General features: G+C 38.7%; 1 pseudogene; it reads right to left on the bottom strand.

The window, feature by feature from the left end:
- Positions 1-18,928: 18,928 nt before the first annotated feature.
- On the bottom strand, positions 18,929-19,904 carry LOC129873082 (uncharacterized; annotated as a pseudogene).
- Positions 19,905-21,520: the final 1,616 nt, after the last annotated feature.

The raw sequence follows: 21,520 nt of genomic DNA on the forward strand, positions 1-21,520 counted from the left end.
CTTGGTGGCGTTGGAAAGAAGACTCGACGACCTTTAATTTGATAGGTCGTGGGCCACCCAGATTGACGTCCCTCAAAAGATAGGGTCGTTAAAAGTCGACCCTTACATGAACTCGTCCTAAACTTAGCCACGACGGATCTTTTGGACTTAGCTCGGTCCTAGGGGTCCTCAATGACCCCACCTCACCTCCAACGCTCTTAAACTCCTCAGGGACTCATCTTAACTCAAACACGTACTTCGAAATAAATACGATGGGCCCCACACGTGTACAAAGAAGGCTCGGATCTTAGGAATTTTTTTTGAGGGGTGTTACATTATCTCCCCCTTGGGACCATTCATCCTCGAATGATGAGCAACCAAGAATAGACTCGGGGTACAAATTCAGTCATTCAATCAATCAAATTTTTCAATCAAATACCAATCAAAACTCAAAAGGTACAATTGAATTTGAGTCAAGGGAATGGTCATTACCTTCAATACTCTCCTCGGTAGGCACGAATAAACGTGGATATTTAGATTTCATGGCTTCCTCCGCTTCCCATGTGGCTTCCTCAACAAATTGATTCCTCCACAGAACCTTGACTGAGGCGACTTCTTTGTTCCTCAATTTGCAGATTTGGCGATCAAGAATTTGGATTGGGACCTTCTCATAGGATAAGCTATCCTTAATTCCAATGTTCCCAATAGGGACTACCAATGAGGGATCGCCCAAGCACTTTTTCAGCATTGAAACGTGGAACACCGGATGAATAGAAGCTAGCTCTGAGGGTAGGTCCAGATCATGAGCGACACTCCCGATCCGCCTCAAAATTTGGTACGGGCCAATGTATCGAGGACTAAGTTTACCCTTCTTTCCAAACCTCATGACCCCCTTCATGGGTGACACTTTCAAATACACCCAATCATCCACTTCAAACTCTAAGTCTCTCCTCCTCACATCGGTGTAAGACTTTTGGCGACTTTGGGCTGTCTTTAGCCTCTCTCGGATAACTCGTACCTTCTCCATGGCTTGATGAACGAGGTCAGGCCCAATCAATTCGGCTTCACCAACTTCAAACCACCCAATGGGCGATCTACACCTCCTCCCATACAAGGCTTCATAAGGAGCTATTTGGATGCTTGCATGGTAGCTATTGTTATATGCGAACTCTATAAGAGGCAAGTGATCGTCCCAATTTCCCTTGAAGTCAAGCACACACGCTCTCAGCATATCTTCCAATGTCTGAATTGTGCGCTCTGCTTGGCCATCTGTCTGGGGATGGAATGCTGTACTCAAATTCACCCTCGAACCTAATCCCTTCTGAAAGGATTTCCAAAATTGGGAAGTGAATTGGGCTCCTCTATCTGAGATAATAGACAAAGGGACCCCATGCAATCTGACGATCTCCTGTATATACAGCTTTGCATAATCTTCTGCGGTGTCGGTAGTCTTAACCGCCAAGAAGTGAGCTGATTTCGTCATTCTATCCACAATCACCCAAATGGAATCATGCTGCTTTCAAGACTTCGGCAAGCCTGTAATAAAGTCCATGTTGATCATCTCCCACTTCCATTCTGGAATTTCTATGTTTTGGTCTAGACCACATGGTCTTTGATGCTCAACCTTCACTTGTTGACAATTAGGGCATTTGGAAACGAATTCCGCAATGTCTCTCTTCATCCCACTCCACCAATAGATCTCCCTCAAGTCATGGTACATTTTGGTGGAACCCGGATGAATGGAGTATCTAGAACTATGCGCTTCAGCCATAATCCTCTCTCGAACATCGTCAACATCCGGCACACACAATCTATTTTGGTACCGCAACACACCATCTCCCCCTTGGGTAAAAACCATTACCTCTTGTTTGTGTACAACTCCCTTCAATTGGAGAAGGACGGGATCTTGGTCTTGCTTCTCCTTCACCTCTGCCACAAGTGAGGATGTAGACCCGTCCTAAACTGTAACTCCGCCTTCATTGTTCTCTTCCAGATGAACTCCCAGTCGGGCTAACCTGTGTACCTCCTTCGCCAATTCTCTCCTTCCTTCCTCCATGTGGGCAGTGCTACCCATAGACAACCTGCTAAGAGCATCAGCAACAATATTAGCTTTACCTGGATGGTAAAGGATGCTCATATCATAGTCCTTGAGTAGCTCAAGCCATCTCCTTTGCCTCAGGTTGAGTTCCTTCTGGCTAAAGACGTATTGCAAGCTCTTGTGATCGGTGAATACATCGATATGCACTCCATACAGGTAGTGGCGGCAGATTTTAAGTGCAAACACCACAGCTGCCAGCTCGAGGTCATGAGTTGGGTAATTCGTCTTATGGAGCTTAAGCTGTCTTGAAGCATAGGCTATCACCTTCCCCCCTTTGCATCAACACACAACCCAAACCAATTCTGGAGGTATCACAATAAATCACAAAACCTTCTGTTCCATCGGGCAAGGTTAGAACAGGAGCAGTGGTTAGCTTGGTCTTCAATTTCTGGAAACTCTCCTCACAAGCATCAGACCATTGGAACTTAGCCTTCTTTTGGGTCAGCTTAGTCAATGGTGATGATATGGATGAGAATCCCTCTATAAACCTTCGATAGTACCCGGCCAAGCCCAGAAAGCTCCTTATCTCTGTTGGGGATGTGGGTCTAGGCCAATTTTTCACAGCTTCTATTTTCTGAGCATCCACCTGAATACCATCTCCAGATACAATGTGGCCTAAGAAGGCCACCGATGCAAGCCAAAATTCACATTTAGAGAACTTTGCATACAATACCTGGTCCCTCAAAGTTTGTAAAACGACTCTAAGATGATAGGCGTGCTCCTCTTCGTTCTTGGAGTAAACCAGTATATCATCTATGAATATAATCACAAACATATCAAGATACGGTTTGAATACTCGGTTCATGAGATCCATAAAAGTGGCGGGAGCATTAGTCAACCCAAAAGACATGACCAAGAATTCAAAGTGGCCATAACAAGTCCGGAAAGCAGTCTTCGGAATATCGCATTCTCTCACCTACAACTGGTGGTAGCCGGATCTCAAGTCTATCTTTGAGAAACAAGTGGCACCTTGAAGTTGGTCGAATAAGTCATCTATTCTGGGAAGAGGGTATTTGTTCTTCACAGTGACTTTATTCAACTGCCTGTAGTCGATACACATTCTAAGGGACCCATCCTTCTTTCGCATAAATAGGACCGGAGCACCCCATGGCGAGACACTCGGCCTAATGAATCCCTTATCTAACAAGTCCTTCAGCTGCTCCTTCAACTCCTTCAACTCAGCCGGAGCCATTCTATATGGAGGAATTGAGATAGGCTGGGTATCAGGAAGAACATCAATCCCGAAGTCGATCTCTCTATCAGGAGGGACTCCAGGCAGATCTTCAGGAAAGACATCCGAAAACTCGTTGACAATCGGGACCGACTCAAGGGATGGAGACTCAATGCTGTCATCTTTCACTCGGACAAGGTGATAAATACACCCTTTTGAGATTAGCTTCCTGACCCTAAGGTATGAAATAAACTTACCCTTAGGCACAACAGGACTACCCTTCCACTCTATGACAACCTCATTCGGGAATTTGAACGTGATAATCTGAGTTCTACAATCAATAGAGGCATAACAGACATAAAGCCAGTCCATGCCAAGGATCACGTCGAAATCAACCATGTCTAACTCAACCAAGTCAGCCAAGGTGTCCCTGTGATGAATTGACACGGTACAATCTCTATAGACTCTCTCAGCTAGGACAGAATCACCGATAGGAGTGGCCACACTAAAAGGCTCAAGAAGACGTTCAGGAATTTTATTGAATTTGCTAGCCACATAAGGAGTCACAAAAGATAGGGTGGCACCTGGGTCCATCAATACATAACAATCAAAAGAAGAGACTCGAATCATACCCGTCACGACGTTTGGAGAGTTCTCCTGATCTTGGCGACTACCCATGGCATATAGGCGGTTTGTACCTCCACTCGTACCTGGAGTAGCGCCCCTCTGATTACCTCTAGCTGGTGGCGCGGTGGCAGAGGACTGGGCCCTGTTCCCCCATGTTGGGCATTCCCTCAGAAGATGGCCCATTTGGCCGCATTTATAGCAACCAACCCTTCCTGCTCTGCATTCTCCCAAGTGGAGCCTACCACACTTGCTGCATGGTGGCTTTCCCTTCGAACCTTGACTTACACTGGCCGGGGATTGAGAAACCTGAGGTCTGAAATTTTGGCGACTTTGTCCCTGCCATCATACCTGTCCTGCGACATCGGTGCGCTGGCGGTAGATGAGGCATAGGTGGAAGGTCTCTTCTGAAAGAAGGACCTGTTGCCCTTGCCTTGCCTCTGCTCATTCTCATGCCCAGATGACCTTGCCTTTTTGTTCAGGTGCTCTTCTCTGTCTTTTCTCTTTTCCTCCTCTACCTGTTGAGCATACACCATTAATCTGGAAAGGTCCATATCCGAGATCAACAATGCTGCCTTGCATTCCTTCTTCACATGCCTCCCTAATCCGGAGACGAACTTTCTCATCTTCGACCTCACATCAGGAATCATTTCTGGAGCATACCTGGACAGCTGGATGAACCTTAGGCCATACTCCTTAGCCGACATTCCTTCCTGCATCAGATTAATGAATTCCTCCACTTTCGCTTCCCTCAATTCTCGAGGAAAGAAGTGATCAAGAAAAGCCCCCTCGAATTCATCCCATCTAGCAGGTTCAGCATCTTCACCTCTACTCTGCTCCCATTGGTTATACCAAATGTTTGCCACATCTTTGAGTTGATAAGACACCAACTCGACCCCCTCGATTTCGGTAGCGTGCATAGCTTTTAGAATCTTCCACATTTCATCAATGAAATTCTGCGGATCTTCATCAACCTTAGAACCCGTAAATGCCGGTGGGTTCATCCTCAGAAAGTCTCTAATTCTAGCGGCAGCAGATGGCTCCAGGGAACTAGAGCTGAGAGTCGTCGAGCTTTAATTGCCGCTTCGGGCGGCCATTAGTTGAGTGAGCATGGCAATTGCCCCTCGAAATTCAGCTTCTGATGTGGGTGCGGGTGGAGTAGGTGGCACTTGAGGTGCCTCCGCATATCTCGCGGGTCGGCCTCTAGCTCTTGCTGGGCGTGCCTCTGACTGTGGCATCCCTGCATTATCAATATTCCTCTGGCTAGCGGTACGTTTAGGAGGCATTATCTGTAACGTATGAACGCACGAATTAGAAAGGAAGTTTCATGGAGTTCAACTCCATCGCACGAATTTAGAGTATGAAAGAAGTGAAACAATTCCTAATGTCCTATAGCCTCCTACTCATAAGTGTGGTGCACAACACACCCATAAGCAAGACTCTACTAGACACGGCTTCATAGACTCCCTAGGACACTTGAACTCTGGGCTCTGATACCATGTTGTCACGCCCCGGAAGGGTACCCTAGACGTAACCGGCACCCGAAGGCCATCTCTGACCTCCGAGCGAACCACTTGTTACAATCACTCATTCATTCAAGCACATTCAATCAGCAGAAAACTCAATTTAAGAGAGACTTCTCATATCATAAGGGCCGAAGGCCAGACATTTACAATCAAGGCGATAATCAAAATAGGAATCCTCAGGATGACCGCTCGGCCTCCTCACATCTCAGTCTATGAAGCCTCTATTAAAGTCTAAAAGGTGCCAATGATAAGCCCATGGCTACCGACAATCTAAATAAAGAAAAGACAATCAAAAACTGTACAGGAAGGCCCAATATCCTCCGGGATTTAGGAGGACTCACCGACTGGCTGAAAGTGTAAGTGGATCTTTAACGGAGCGCCGGTTGATGATCTCTAGTACCTGTCTCTGCATCATGAAACGATGCAGGCCAAATGGCGTCAGTACATGGAATGTACGAGTATGTAAAATAGCCGAATACAACGAACATCAAGGAAGAATAATTTAACCAACTTGGGAGCTCAACTCAAAAGGAATGACAATTCAATCAAATGTCCTAAGTCTAAACAAGAGTATGATTTAGACTAGACCAATCATATACAATTCAACTCAATTTGACTCAGAGTGCTATCAAGACTTACTTGGGAGTTTCTCTTAACCGACAACCAACACTTATGAGCCAGTGAAGGTACAACGAAACGACGTCGTTGCCACGCCCGTTCATACCTTGCCAGGGCATGAACGACGAACACTCATGGATCCAATCCAACCAGGTCCTATAATGTCAGGACAAAAGCTCTCGGGGAAGCATCCGACTTTAACGGTTTATTCCCCCCTACGTTTGGCAACACAGGTATTGGGTGCGAGTATGGACTATACTCTTGCCCAATTCGGTGCTCGATACTCCTCCCAAGACTCAATGCTCATAAAACTCCATCAATTCAACCTAATCAACTCATATCAACAAGTCTCATTACAACCTTGTCGACTCATCAACTCTATCACAATCAAATCTCAATCTCAATGCTCAATCTCAATCATATCTTCAAGGAAGCTTTAAATGCACATATAACATCATCTAGATATAACATCAATCATTACCTCCATCTATTTGAGAAAAATCTTTGTGACTCATCACATCTCCAAGACTTCAAATCGACATTCTTATAATAGGCAACATTTTTAAGAAAATAGTATACTTTATAGAATCTATATAATTAACAAGACCAACAAAACATATTTAGCAACTCAATTCCTCATCATCTCATACTCACATAAGGACTCATTTTAGGAACCTCTTAGCTCAACAACATTAACACCTCAATAATTTGATAAGATGGGAACAATACTCATTCAAACATGTACCATACCAAGAAACTCCATTTTCATGGATATCTAACCTCAAAACAAGAATAGGGCACATGGGTGGACTCAACCCATGTTTTGGTTAGCCTTACATACCTTAGTGAAGACTTGAAGAAAACCTTGAGGTTGGGTCTTTAACGGAGGACTCTAATCTTGAAGCTTCTTGGACTCCTTTGTTGGAAATGGAGAAGAAGAGTAGAGAGAAGGGAGAGGAGCTCTTAGGGCTTTTTAGAGAGAGAGTGAGGGCTGCCAAATGAGTTCCCAAAAGGCCAAGGGCTACATATATATAATTGGGTAAGTTCCCAAATTACCCCTCCTTAAAATGTTTTGAAAATAGGCTAAAACGCCCTTGGCGCGATAGTGGCGCATCGCGCCCTTACAGCGCCAAGGCCGATTTCGCCTGAAACCTGCACAACTTTTAGTGGCGTGCCGCGCCAGGGACCAAACTACTGGGGTATGTTCCTGGCGCGATAGTGGCGCGTCGCGCCCTTACAGCGCCAGGCCTATTATTCCAAATTCTGGGAATTTGGCCCCAAAAACCCTGCACACTTTTAGTGGCGCGTCGCGCCAGGGACCAAACTACTGAGACATGTTCCTGGCGCGATAGTGGCACGTCGCGCTCTTACGGCGCCAGGGCCATTTCTCCAGCAGTGGTAACCCAAGCCAAAGTGAAATCCCTGTCGTGCTAGTTCGTCTTCGGATCGTCATATCTTTTGGCCCCGAACTCCAAAATCTACGTTCTTGGTGGCGTTGGAAAGAAGACTCGACGACCTTTAATTTGATAGGTCGTGGGCCACCCAGATTGACGTCCCTCAAAAGATAGGGTCATTAAAAGTCGACCCTTACATGAACTCGTCCTAAAATTAGCCACGACGGATCTTTTGGACTTAGCTCGGTCCTAGGGGTCCTCAATGACCCCACCTCACCTCCAACGCTCTTAAACTCCTCAGGGACTCATCTTAACTCAAACACGTACTTCGAAATAAATACGATGGGCCCCACACGTGTACAAAGAAGGCCCGGATCTTAGGAAAATTTTTTGAGGGGTGTTACAGTCATGTGTTAAGCTGATTTTATGTTTTGAATTCCGTTTCTATTATTATGTAATGTATCACATCCCAAGACAAGATTGCTGATTTTGAGATGAAGCTAATGGACATTGACAGTGAGCATCTTGGGATTTCTGAAGCAGAGTACCATCCTATTGTTAGAATGCCTTCGGCTGAGTTTGGTAGAATTTGCAAAGACCTTAGCAGCATTGGAGATACAGGTGCAATTTGCCTCTCATGATAACTGTGGCTTTAGTAAGTTGTATAATGTCAACTAAACATTAAGTTTTGTTTCAACTGATTGTTGCAGTTGTTGTTTCGGTGACAAAGGAAAACCAGAGGTGACATTGGTATGGCTAATATTGTTCGCAGGCAAAATACAACTGTTGACAAGGTAGATTGTTTTTGGTTATCACATTTATTTTTCTTGTTTGATTCTTGCTATAAGTTGATGTATGACTTATTTGTTTCAAATTGGCAGCCTGAAAAAGCCACAGTTATAGAGATGAATGCGTCAGTATCATTGACATTTTTCCTGAGATACTTGAACTCCTTTACAATAGCATCTCCATTATCTAATTTGAAGCAAGAGTAGACATTTGAGAATTGTTTGATTTAATATGATTTGTATTCATTTGTTGAATGCAGGAGAACTGGAGAAGAATATGCTTCCACAAGAAAAGAACGACGAGCAGAAAGATGTGGACGCAATATGAGAATTTTCTTGTTTATGCAATTTATCTTCTTTAATCTTCAAAGCTCAGTGTAGTGTTAAGTTGTGTGTACTGTGTACTCCTCTTGACTGCCATGGTGGCCGTAGGCCTGTAGCTAACTAGCTATATATGAATATACTGTGAAAGTGTGAAGTTTAAGTGGCGGGTTCACATATGACATAGCTGCTTACCTAACTTACATTGTGCATGCCTGTTGAGAGGGGAATTGAAGTAAATGGCAGAAATTTTACATGTTACCATACCACCGATACACCGCCCGATAATCGTTCGATAATTGCTAATCCGATACCGAACCAATCGATATCTTATAGGTTGGCTAGCGGATTAGTACTTTTAAAAGTCGATAACCGTTAAGTCAAACCGTTAAGCATAATAATCCGTTCGATCCGCCCGATAAGCACCCCTAAATTGCTCATTGATATTCTTTTTCTCTTTTTTCTTGTTCAACTAGACTTACCAAAAATAAACTTTGCCTCATCAAAACCTGTAAAGTCCACACGACTACTCCTCTTTACTCTTAAGACATATAAGTGATTTTTTGTGGGATTATTTCTAATAATTTCACGTGAATTTTATATGATAGTAGTGTCATACAATGAAAATATAATTGCATGCGCTCAAATACAAAGTATTCTATTACATTTTAAAATAAGTTGAATTATTATTATGTTTCATAAATACGCAGATTACTATCGTTTTATTTCGTAAAGAGGATCGAAATTATCTTGTATATGAAAATTCAATCTTTTTTATTTACTCCTACAAGTATAAATTTTGAAATTAGGCCCACAGACTTTGGAGTTTGACTTGAATTGGAACATATATAACCAACCTCTCCCAATAATGCCATCCAATAGCTTTTGGAGTTTGACTTAATTAGAACTACTCTAACCAAACTCCCCTAATGTATAAAGCTTTGCCTTAAATTTAATTAAAACATAACCAATTACCTCTCCTAGCAATAATGCAAAATTTGCAATAAAAATAATATATTCTCAATTTGATATAAATACTAGCAATTAAAAATATTTACTATAAAAGGGTAAATAAAGTATTTTAATTTTTTTTCTAGTAAAAGCTTGCCGCTTTTGGTTATTATATGGCAGTGGCATGAGGAGTTAACGACTGGACGTTCAGTTGATGTATCCTTAATATTTTCTTTAATAGAGTTATTTCATATTTTTTAAAACCTAATTAGTCAGCTTCAAAGGAAAATGGTGATGAGGATGTATTGCAGTCTGCCTTTGGCATCCCCTTCTTTACGATTAGGTAACAATTTCGGGTATGACCAACTTTCATAGTGTGACGGACGGCCTGTACAAGGTTGGGAACGAATTCACCGTCATATGATTAATCGGCCAGACACACAAATTTATATTTGAAATATTGACTTACAGACACTCCTCATTTTTCTATGCGAGTCTAAGATCTATTTCTTTACATCTAAGCGTACTGACCCCTTTACTAATACTAATGAATGAATTGATCAAGAAAAAATAAACCAATGAATTTAATCTTAGCAGTTTCGAACAATAAAAATAGACATCACTTAATCATGGTCAGATGGTATATGTGCGAGTAGACACTAGTACATATTTTATATTTATTAATTTGATATAAATAATATAATATTTAAATAATTTTTTTTTATCTATTTGGACCCTCACATCATAACTTATTTTTTCAAGAATGACCAACTCCAAAAGACAATTGGATAATATCACATTCGACTTGTCCAACTCCCTACCACCAAACTTTACCAAACTCGAAGATTTCATCAACACCTACCAAATTCCAAGACTATTGATGAGTTTCTTTCAACATATTAAAATTTAACCATGCAACAAATTGTTAATTTCAATAAGTTTTAATCGTCGATTAAGAAAGATCACTAAACACAATAACAATAACGACTTTAGTCGTTACAGAAGGTCCAATTTCTTATAGTGTATTCGATGTGATTCAGAAGTAAGATTTGAGAAAATTAAGATATATATACAAAGCTTATTTCTATCTTTACAAGATAAAAATAATATTTGAATAAACCCTAAAATTAAAAGAGGCTTGGATCAAACATACCCTATATATAAATCAATCAAGATCTCAATCATACAAACACTACTAAAAATGGATCAAAATCGACGAACAAGATCCATTAAAATCGAGGGATCGACGGACAAGGTTGATTTTTTAGTGATATATATATATATATAAAAAAAAAACAATAGCTACTTGATTTTTGAACTTTGTACTTCAAAAATAGACTTTGTTCGTTTATTTTTGGTAAAAAAAAACAAAAGAGATTCCATCAGTTTTTTAAAATAATATTAAATTAAGAATAAATATAATTTTCACAAAAAAACGACGAATAGAGTCAATTTTCACTCAATTTTTTGGACCGATCTTGTTCGTCGATTTTTACATTATTTTTAGTAACGTAAATAAAAGGAAGGGAGTAGCTTGAAACTTGTAGAATTTGCACGATATCACTATGGGTATTATCATTTGAGTAAAACTCGATCCAAATCAATTTTATTTGAATTTAATTTGATTTACATTTTTAAAAATCGATAGTATTTAATTTAATTTTAATTTTTTTCTAAAAAAATTCAAAAAAAATATTCAGGTCGAACCAACAAATTGTATACATATAATATTTTTTATGAACAATTTTAAATATCTCATATATATTTTCATCATCATTTATCTATAAGTTAAGGACTCCAGGGCATGATTCAGTTATAAGCTCTTTTGATTTTGATTTATTTTTATCCATGGTTAGTGAAGACTCAACTTAAAAGGAAAAAAAAAGTATATTACGATGGATGATGTTGACAAATATTTGTTGGCTAACTGATTTGTTTCTCTTTGACCTTATCTTTTGATTTTATTTTTGGGTATAATTCACAATAAAAAAATTAAACCAACTCAAATCGATTAAATATATATTATATTATATTTAATTTAATTTTAATAATTTAAAAATTAATTAAATTAAATTAATTTACTTTTTAATTAATAATTAACCCAATTAAAGAATAATGACAAAGAAACATAGTAATTAATAAAGTTCTTGCTAAGATTTTTTTAAGTAGTAGGGATGTGAAGCCCACTAACTTCATTACTATTTACCAAAAAAATACCTTTCAAAAGTGGGCATCAAATCAACTCTTTCCAACTTTGCATGCATCACGCCTTCTGCTTTGCCTTTTCTCGTTATATTACTTTCTGCGTCTCAATTTATCTGATATAGTTTGATTTAATATATTAAAAAATTAAAAAATACTTTTAAAATTTTGCTTTAAAATAAATCATAGATATTTATGTTGTTTTAAATCATTTCATTAATAATAAAATTAGTATCTTAAATTTAATTTTTTACTAAATATAGAAATGTATCATTTTTAGACTGACTAAAAAAGAAAATAAATCATATAAATTAGGGTAAAGGGGTAGATGAAACGTTCTTTTTTAGAGGTTTATGGCATCGTTTGGATTTTGAAAGTCAAATAGATTAATTTTGATTGTAAATTTGAGTATGAAATCTTTAATTTTTTAAAATAAAAATTATGTGAAAACTACTATAAATCATAGTAATTGATAATTCAAGATATTTAGAAGAAATAAAAAAATTATGATAAAAAAAATTTGTTTAAATCTTAAAATCCGAAAGATATCATATAAATTAAAATAGTTCAATATAAATTTTTGGTCGTCGTTTGAAAAATAATGTACGAAAATAGCCATCTTTTAAAATTAGAATAAACATACTTATTTAAAACGCGAAAAAAATTATAAAAAGTTTGAACCGTATGTATCTTTTATTGATTTCAAACTTATAAAAATTTGAGCCAATAAATAATTTTTCGATTGTTCATTAACAAAATTATATATAACTAATTGCTATATAATTAATTTCTATATAGTAATGACTAATTCTTACGTAATTAATAAGTAATACTTACATTATTAATATTCATTTAACTCTAATTAACAGTATTACTACTTATCCTCAGCTATTGTTTAACCACAAATTTCCAAGTATTTTTGACAAGTCATTTTATGGTGAAATTTTGGATGAAGTTTCACCATGCGTTTGACCATAAATTTTGGAAGAAATATTTGGCTTTTAATTTTTTTTGATTTATACTCATAAATTATAATTTTTATCAAAATTACTCATAAGTTTGTATTATCATTTTAAATGAACATGTACCGTTAAAAATTAATATTATAACGCAATTAATGACAATCAATAACAACGAAAACAACAATATGGACAAGAGCAGTACAATAATCACACACTCAAACTGGTCATTAATTCAGGATAAATTATAACCCATTAAAAATAAGTTTTTTTAATGGAGTTGGTTGTAGATAGATATCAATTAATATCAATAGATGATGGGTATTTTTATAAAATATAAAAGTTTGGAGTAATTTTTAAATTTTAAAAAATTTCTAAATACTATAAATGTGGCTCAAATTCTAATTTTTTCTAGAATTTGGAAATTTGGGATGTTTGTCAAATATATTGTCAAGTACTAGGGCTATCCTAAAATCAAACTGAAACCGATAAACTGAACCGAAAAAAAGTTATTGGTTATCGATAATGGGTTATTGATTTATGGTTTCGGTAATGATTTTAATTTTTTTATGATCAAGTTATTGATTCTTAACGGTTTAAGATTTTTTCTTAACGCGTTAACCAAATGGCGATAACCCGATAGTAACTTAATAATTTATATTTATTATCATTTGGTATATAATGTCCTTCACTTAGGTTTTAGTTGTCATACATTTATTTCTTGTTGTCTCAAACTCTTGGTTATTATACAATGTTTTACATTTGCTTTTGAGTAAGACACAATTTATCAACTAATGTACATGATTTATTTGGTTTGTCACTGAAAGAGACTAATCCCTTGATTTATTTCATTAACCTCATCAGTTTATATACACAAAATACAAGAGTATAATTAGGTTATAATTAAGGAAACTAAATATCTATTTATTAGGAACTAAATATATACAATCTATTATAATCTGTCAGAATATATTTTCATATATTCTAACACACCTGCGCAGTCGAAGCGGGAGATCACCGAATGCTAAGACCGTCTTGAAAATCCTCAAATAACACTAACGGAAGGCATTTGGTGAAGATATTTGCAATCTGATAATGAGAGGGGACATGTAACACTCGAACCTGCCCACGAGCCACCTTTTCCCGTACAAAATGTATATCCATCTCAATGTTCTTAGTGTGTTGATGCGGAACAGGATTATCAGCCAGATATATGGCACTAACATTATCATAGTAAATCAAAGTAGCCCATGGAATAGGACAATAAAGTTCCAAAAGCAAGTTTCGCAACCACAGTGACTCAGAAACCACATTGGCAATCCCTCGGTATTCTGCCTCTGCACTCGAACGGAACAAAGAAGCTTGTAGTTTGGTGGACCATGAGATCAAGTTATCACCCATAAAGACACAATAACCCAACGTCGAACGCCATGTATCGGGGTACCCACCCCAATCAGCATCAGTATACGAGACAAGAATGGTTATGAAAGAAGGATAAAGGTGAAGACCATAATCCAAAGTACCTTGTAGGTAGTGCACGATACGCTTGAGAGTGTGCATGTGCTCATCTCGTGGGTCATGCATGAATAAGCATACCTGTTGCACAGCATAAGTAATATCCGATCTCGTGAACGTGAGGTATTGCAGTGCTCTTGCAAGACTCCGATAAAGAGATGGGTCCTCAAGCGGTATGCTTGTAGTAGCTCTGAGCTTCGATTTTGGAGCAACTGGAGTAGGAGATGGCTTACACGATGACATGCCAGCTCGGTCAATGATCTCGGCCACATACTTCTTTTGAGATAAAAATAAACCACCTGTATGACGAGTGACAGGAATGCCCAAGATATAGCTCAACTGGCCCAAATCCTTCATAGCAATGTCACGCCCCGAGAGGGTACCCTAGACGTGACCGGCACTTGGAAGCCATTTCTGACCTTCCAGCGAACCACCTGATTCAGTCACTTCATCATTCAGTCATATACACATAAAGTAGGGTTCAATCAAAAACATACTATTCACAATATGGGGGCCGAAGGCCAAACATGTTCAACTCAACAAAACAAGTAAAATAGGACTTCTCAACAATAGCAGTCCAACCTTCCCACACTCTAGTCTATGAAGCCTCTATCAAGTCTAGAAGGTGTCAATGACAAGTCCATGGCTACCAACAATCCAAAATAAAGAAAGCGACAACAAAACTATACAAGAAAGCTCAACATCCTCCGGAAAACTAGGAGGACTCACCAACTGGCTCAGTGTGTATGTGGATCTTCAACGGAGCGCCGGTTGATGATCTCTAGTACCTGTCTCTACATCATGAAACGATGCAGGCCAAAGGGCGTCAGTACATAGAATGTACGAGTATGTAAAATGGTCGAATGAAACAACATCAAAAAGACATCAATATCAACTAAGAACCTCAACTCATATATATACATAACAACTCACTCAAGTGTCCTAAGTCTAACAAGAATAGTTTAGACGGGACTAACTCATAAGCCTCTCAACTCAACTGACTCGGAGTACTATCAAGACCTAAATAGGAGTTTCTCTTATTCGACAACAATCACCTATGAGCCGGTGATAGTACAACAATCAGACGTTATTACCACATCCATCCATACCTTGCCAGGGCATGAACGCCTCCCTAATCATGGATACCATCGATTAGTCAAGTCCTATCATTTCAGGACAAATAAATGGGAAATATCCGACTTTAACGGTTCGATATCATGGGAAGCATCCGACTTTAACGGTTTCATCCCTACCTACGTTGGCGGTGTAGTTCCTGGGGTTTGAGTATGGACTATACTCTCGCCCGCCTCGGTGCTCGATACTCCTCCCATGACTCTATGCTCATAAGACTCCCTCCAATCATCTCAAACAAGCCCTCACGGCTAGTTTCATGTGGGACATTGCCAACTCCTCAACTCCATTCTCATTTCAACTCAATTAAGTCATAATGGCAAGTTCCATTTAGGACCTCGTCCACTCATAAATTCTATCCTCCCATTTAACTCAATCAAGCCTCATTTAGGTAAGCATTTATGATATCTCCTCAAGACTCATCACAACTCTATGACTTTAACTCAACAACACAAGTGGAATAAAACATTCAAGAAAATTGACTTATGCAACATAATCACATAGCTAAAGAGATCAACAAAATATAATAACAAGTCATCTCCATCAACTCATACTTACATGAAGGACTTAGGAACATTCTTAGCTCGACAACATCAACACATATAGCATCAAGTAAAAAGGGGACAAAACTCATTCAACCATAAACCATACCAAGGAACTCTATTTTCATGGACATCTAACCTCAAAGCAAGAGTAGGGCACATGGGTGGACTCAACCCATGTTTTGGATAGCCTTACATACCTTAGTGAAGACTTGAAGAAAACCTTGTGGTTGGGTCTTTAATGGAGAACTCAAACCTTGAAGCTCTTGGAACTCTTCTTGTTGGAGGAGGATTTTGGAGAGGAAAAAGAAGAGAGAGAGAGAGAGAGGTTTCTAGGGATTTTAGAGAGAGAGTGAGGCTGTATATAATTTGGGTAAGTTCTCAAATTTCGCCTCCTCAAAAGTTCTGAAAATAGGCCAAAAATGCACCTAGAGCGATAGTAGCGCATCGCGCCATTGGAGCGTCAGGCTGATTACGCCTAAAACCTGCACACCTCGCAGTGGCGCGCCGCGCCAAGGACCAAACTGCTGAGGCATGTTTCTGGCGCGATAGTGGCGCGTCGCACCCTTACAGTGCCAAGGCCAATATTTTCTGGGTTCTGGAAATTGGCTTGAAAACCCTGTACACTTTTTAGTGGCGCGCCGCGCCAGAGCCCAAACTACTGAGGCATGTTTCTGACGCGATAGTAGCGCGTCGCGCCACTACGGCGCCAAGCCCAGATTTCCAGTAATTGAACCCCAGGCCTGAAATTCCTGCTGTGCTAGTTCATCTTAGGATCGTCATATCTTTCGACTCCGAACTCCAAAAATTACATTCTTGGTGGCGTTGGAAAGAAGACTCGACGACCATTAATTTAATAGGTCGTGGGCCACCCAGATCGTCATATATCAGAACATAGGGTCATTAGAAGCCAATCTCTTATGCAAACTCCTCCTCAAACTTAGCCACGACGAACCTTTTTGGTCTTAGCTCGATCCTAGGGGTCCTCCGTGACCCCACATCACCTCCAACACTCCTTAATTACTCGGGGACTCATCTCAACTCAAGAACACACTTCTAAATAATTGGGTTCGACCCGGCACGATACAAGAAGGGTCAGAATCCTAGGGAAGAATTTTTGAGGTGTGTTACAAGCAAATTCGGAGCTAAGAAGCGATATGATAGACCGGCGGAGCACATCAAAGGAAGACATTAAAATAATATCATCGACATACAATAAAAGATAAGCCATAGAAGTACCTCGACGATAAACAAACAAGGAATGATCGATCTTACTGTGAGAAAACCCAAAGGTAGGGACATAATCAGCAAATCGCTTATACCAAGCCCGCGGTGCTTGTTTCCGCCCATAAAGAGATTTCTTCAGCAAACACACATGATTGGGTCTATCAGGATCCCGATAGCCCAAAGGTTGATACATGTAAACAGTCTCCTTGAGTTCGCCATGTAAGAAAGCATTTTTGATATCAAGTTGATGAATTGGCCACGCCTTGGAGAGAGCCAAACTAAGAACCGTATGAATAGTCACTGGCTTGACAAATGGACTAAATATCTCACCACAATCCACGCAAACCTGTTGGGTTTTACCATCACTTATAAAACGAGCTTTATGTCGCTCAAACGAACCATCAGATTTTTCCTTATGAGCAAAAATCCACATATACTGAATAACATTAACATTTGGAGGATGAGGCACCAACTCCCACGTCTTATTTTGAATAAGAGAATTATATTAATCATTCATAGCCATTTTCCAATTCGGGTCACAAAGAGCAGACATAGGATTACGGGGTAGAGGGGACTTTGAGACGAAAGTAAGAAGGTTGAAGGACCTCTTAGGCTTATAGATCCCATGCTGACTCCTAGTAATAGGATCGGTGGGTAAACTAGAGGGAGAGACGGGAGTGGGTGCTAGGTGGGAAAGTGGAAGAAGATGCTAGGGTCGGCCCAGCAGGCAGCAAAGGAGCGATCTGCCAGGTGAGGGGGCAGATCTGTTGGCTGGGCTAGGTGGGATAGGCAGCGGTGTAGGAGAAAGGTGGCGATCCGGTGGGTTTGTTGAGGTAGTGAGATGACTAACCACATAGGGAGAGGGTCCATTATCTCAAAACTGGTACGTGTGATTTTGAGAAGTATGTAACTTGGCAAAAGAAAATTGCGTCTCATCAAATATTACATGACGGCTAATAGTGATTTTTCGAGATGACAAATTAAAGCATTTATACCCACGATGATGTGATGGATATCCCAAAAAAATACACAGGGTTGATCGAGGTTGAAGTTTATTTATGAATGTGGAGGGAATGAGAGGATAACATAAACACCCAAATACACAAAAATGGAAATAAGAGGGATCCTTCTGATAAAGAATGCGAAGAGGGGATTGATAGTTTAACAATCTATGAGGAAGGATGTTGAGAAGGTAAGTTCTCATTTGCAAAGCATGAGGCCAAAAGTAAGGAGGAAGGAAAGCATGGGGCAATAAGGTACGAACAATGTTATTAATTGTACGTATTTGTCTTTCAGCTTTTCTGTTTTGAGGAGATGTGTGAGGATATGACAATCAAAACGACAGACCATTGGCTTTATAGAAGTCCCAAAAGGGGTCATTATCAAATTCCGTGCCATTATCACATTGAATATTCTTGGTGTCCTGCTCAAAGTGAGTTCGAATAAATGTCTTGAAAGTTAAAAATATGGAAAAAGTTTGTGATTTTTGCGATAAAGGGAATGTCCACAAGAATTTAGAATAATCATTCATAAACAAGACATAATATCGATGACCTGAGGAACTCAAAACGGGTGATGTTCAAAGATTACTACGTATAATATCAAATGGCTTAAGAGTGCTAGAATTCAAAGCATAAAATGGCAACTTAACATGTTTTCCAAGAGGACAAGAATGATAAATACGAGCATCTCTACTTTGATTATAATCAATCAATTTATTCTTCCTAAGGAAATTCAACACAGGTGCTCCCGGGTGACCCAAACGAACATGCCAAGAGTATGCATGGCAGCTTCAATGTCCGTAGGAGTAGGGGATGCCGTGTAGGCCTGCTGAGGTTGGGGGCCAAGAACACCCGCTCGTAGTAGCTGCTGATGTCCATAATTAGGTCGAGACCAAGAAGTTGAAGGATATAGACACGATGGTATAGCCAAAGGACCCCATGATTCCATCCACGGCCACTGCTGCCCTCCATCCCATGGAGAATAGGGCGGAGGGTTCTGCCCCACTAACTGCTCCCAACTGACCACCACAACCTGCATTACAGCCGTTGCTGGCAGCTTTTTTGCCGCCTCCACGACCACCATTGTTACCGCTATACTTTCTGCCATTATTGCTTCGGTTATGGTTCATCTTCCCATCATTAGTATTGCAATTGAAAAAGGAATTATCAGGAACATTAGGAGGACCCTCGGACGAGCGAGCAACTAAGGCAGTGGAGGAGCTTTGGGCCGCTTTCTTAGCACGACCAGCCTCTTCAAGAGTGAGCATCGAACGAGCTTGATAAAATTGAGGCAAAGGGTCACGTTGGCGAATAAGAGTGGCCACACTTTGGTAGGGCTGAGCCAGAGATCAGTTGAAGAACTAGTCGATTGTTAGCGATTGGGGAGCCGACATTCTTAAATTGATCCACCAGAGATTTGAGATGTTGACAATAGGCAGAGACATTCGGAAAATCTATCATGTCTACATGAGTGAAGTCGTACTCAAGGGTGACAACATGAGAGTGTTTTTTATCTTGGAATATGTCACGCAAGCGATTCCAAGCCTCCATCGCCGTGGTCTCGGGTTCAAGAATTGTATGCAAAAGATCATGAGATATAGTAGCGTAGAGCTATTGGAGAATGGTGGCGTCAAGGGTGGACCACAACTCTTTGTCCTCCTCTTGTTGAGGCCGTTTCTCTGTGTCCGCTATCGAAGAAATAATATGATCAATTACCCGATGGGATCTTGCATGAATCTTAAAGAGTTTCGCCCATGTGGAATATTGTAAGTTCTCCATCTCAAGAGTGATGAGAACATGGTTCTTGATGTTGGATACAACAAAAGCAGGATAAAGGAAAGATTTGGAGTTAGACATGGTGATTGAGAAGAGAGGAAGAGGGAAAGGAGAGGGGCGGAGGCAACGGGAATTCGAGAAGAATGAAGAAGGTTGGATCGTCCCCTAGATAGCTGATACCATGAAAGAGATTAATCCCTTGATTTATTTTATTAACCTTATCAGTTTATATACACAAAATACAAGAGTATAATTATGCTATAATTAAGGAAACTAAATATCTATATATTAGGAATTAAATATATACAATCTGTTACAATCTGTCAGAATATATTTTCATATATTCTAACAGTCACCCTGTTTTTAAGTGATTTTCAATGATTTTTTTGTATCAAATCTTAACGGTTAAATCGATAACCGCACTGACAATGACCAATAACCGATAAACCAATATCTTAATGGTTCCATAATGGTTTGTCATGTCTATAAACTGATAATTGATAAGTCAAACCGATAAATTTCAAAACCGAACCGAACCGATCGATAAGCAGCCTTATCAAGTACTAGCAAGTTATATGGACAAACACTAGTTATTAAGTTTTTTCCAAATATATTTGTGGCCAAACGGCACCTTAGTATCACCATCTTAGAAAGTTTCGAAAATACTAAGCATTAAATATAGTTGTTTGCCTATGAAAATTCTTCTATATCTTTTAAAAAATAATTTTTCATTTTTTCGATGTCAAAATTAATGTTAGGTTATAAAATTTCTAAATCTAACTTAGAATTGAATTTTAAATTTAAAACTTCTTCTAAATTTATTTTTCAACTTTTATTTCATAAATTCTAAATAAAATGGTCACTTTTATCCTTCACAAAAAAAAAAGGTAACAAAAATAACTTACGCCTTCAACTCTAATTTTATAAATTTGATATAAAATAAAAAATATTTAAAATTTATAGTCAAATCGCCTACTAAATATTGATTAAAAATTCAATTCACTAAAAGCTTGTAAATTAAACTAATTAATATCATACCAAAACAAATTAATGTATAATTGTCAGAAATAAAGGGTAGAAAATAATATGGGAAAAATAACAAAAGGAATCCTAGTGATTAAATTTCAGTCAATTTCGTATTAGAAAAATATTTAATTGGTCTTTCGGTCGGCCACTGGCTGAGTGTGAAACACCATGACCTATCTGTCACCGTAGCCATCCCTCTTTATTACCGTTAATCATACTCCCTCCTCGGGACCCAAAAGAAAACAATATGAAATAAGTAGTATATTTTTTTAATTTCTAATTAATGAAATTTGAACATGAATTGTAGTATACTATTTTTTTAATATCAACAACATAATAGATATTTATTAATAAAAATAATATCTTTGTAAAAAAAGTACTAAAAATATATTTTTTTTAAAAAAGAATTCTTAAAGAGAGATGTGACAAAAATAACATTTACAAATTTTGTTTATGTATAAAATATATATTATTTTTTTTATAAAATATAAATTTGTGGTCAATTTTTATATTTGAAAATATGAATTTTATTGCATAATTTTAAATTATGAGATAAAATTACATGTCTATTAACTAATTTATCTCATAATTTTAAATTGCGAGATGAAATCGCATGTCTAAATGAATACTAAAATTAGGTGTGTAGCCATGTAGGGTAGGGGTGTACATAA

Source organism: Solanum dulcamara, chromosome 2 (genome assembly GCF_947179165.1).
Source record: "Solanum dulcamara chromosome 2, daSolDulc1.2, whole genome shotgun sequence".
NCBI lineage: Eukaryota > Viridiplantae > Streptophyta > Magnoliopsida > Solanales > Solanaceae > Solanum > Solanum dulcamara.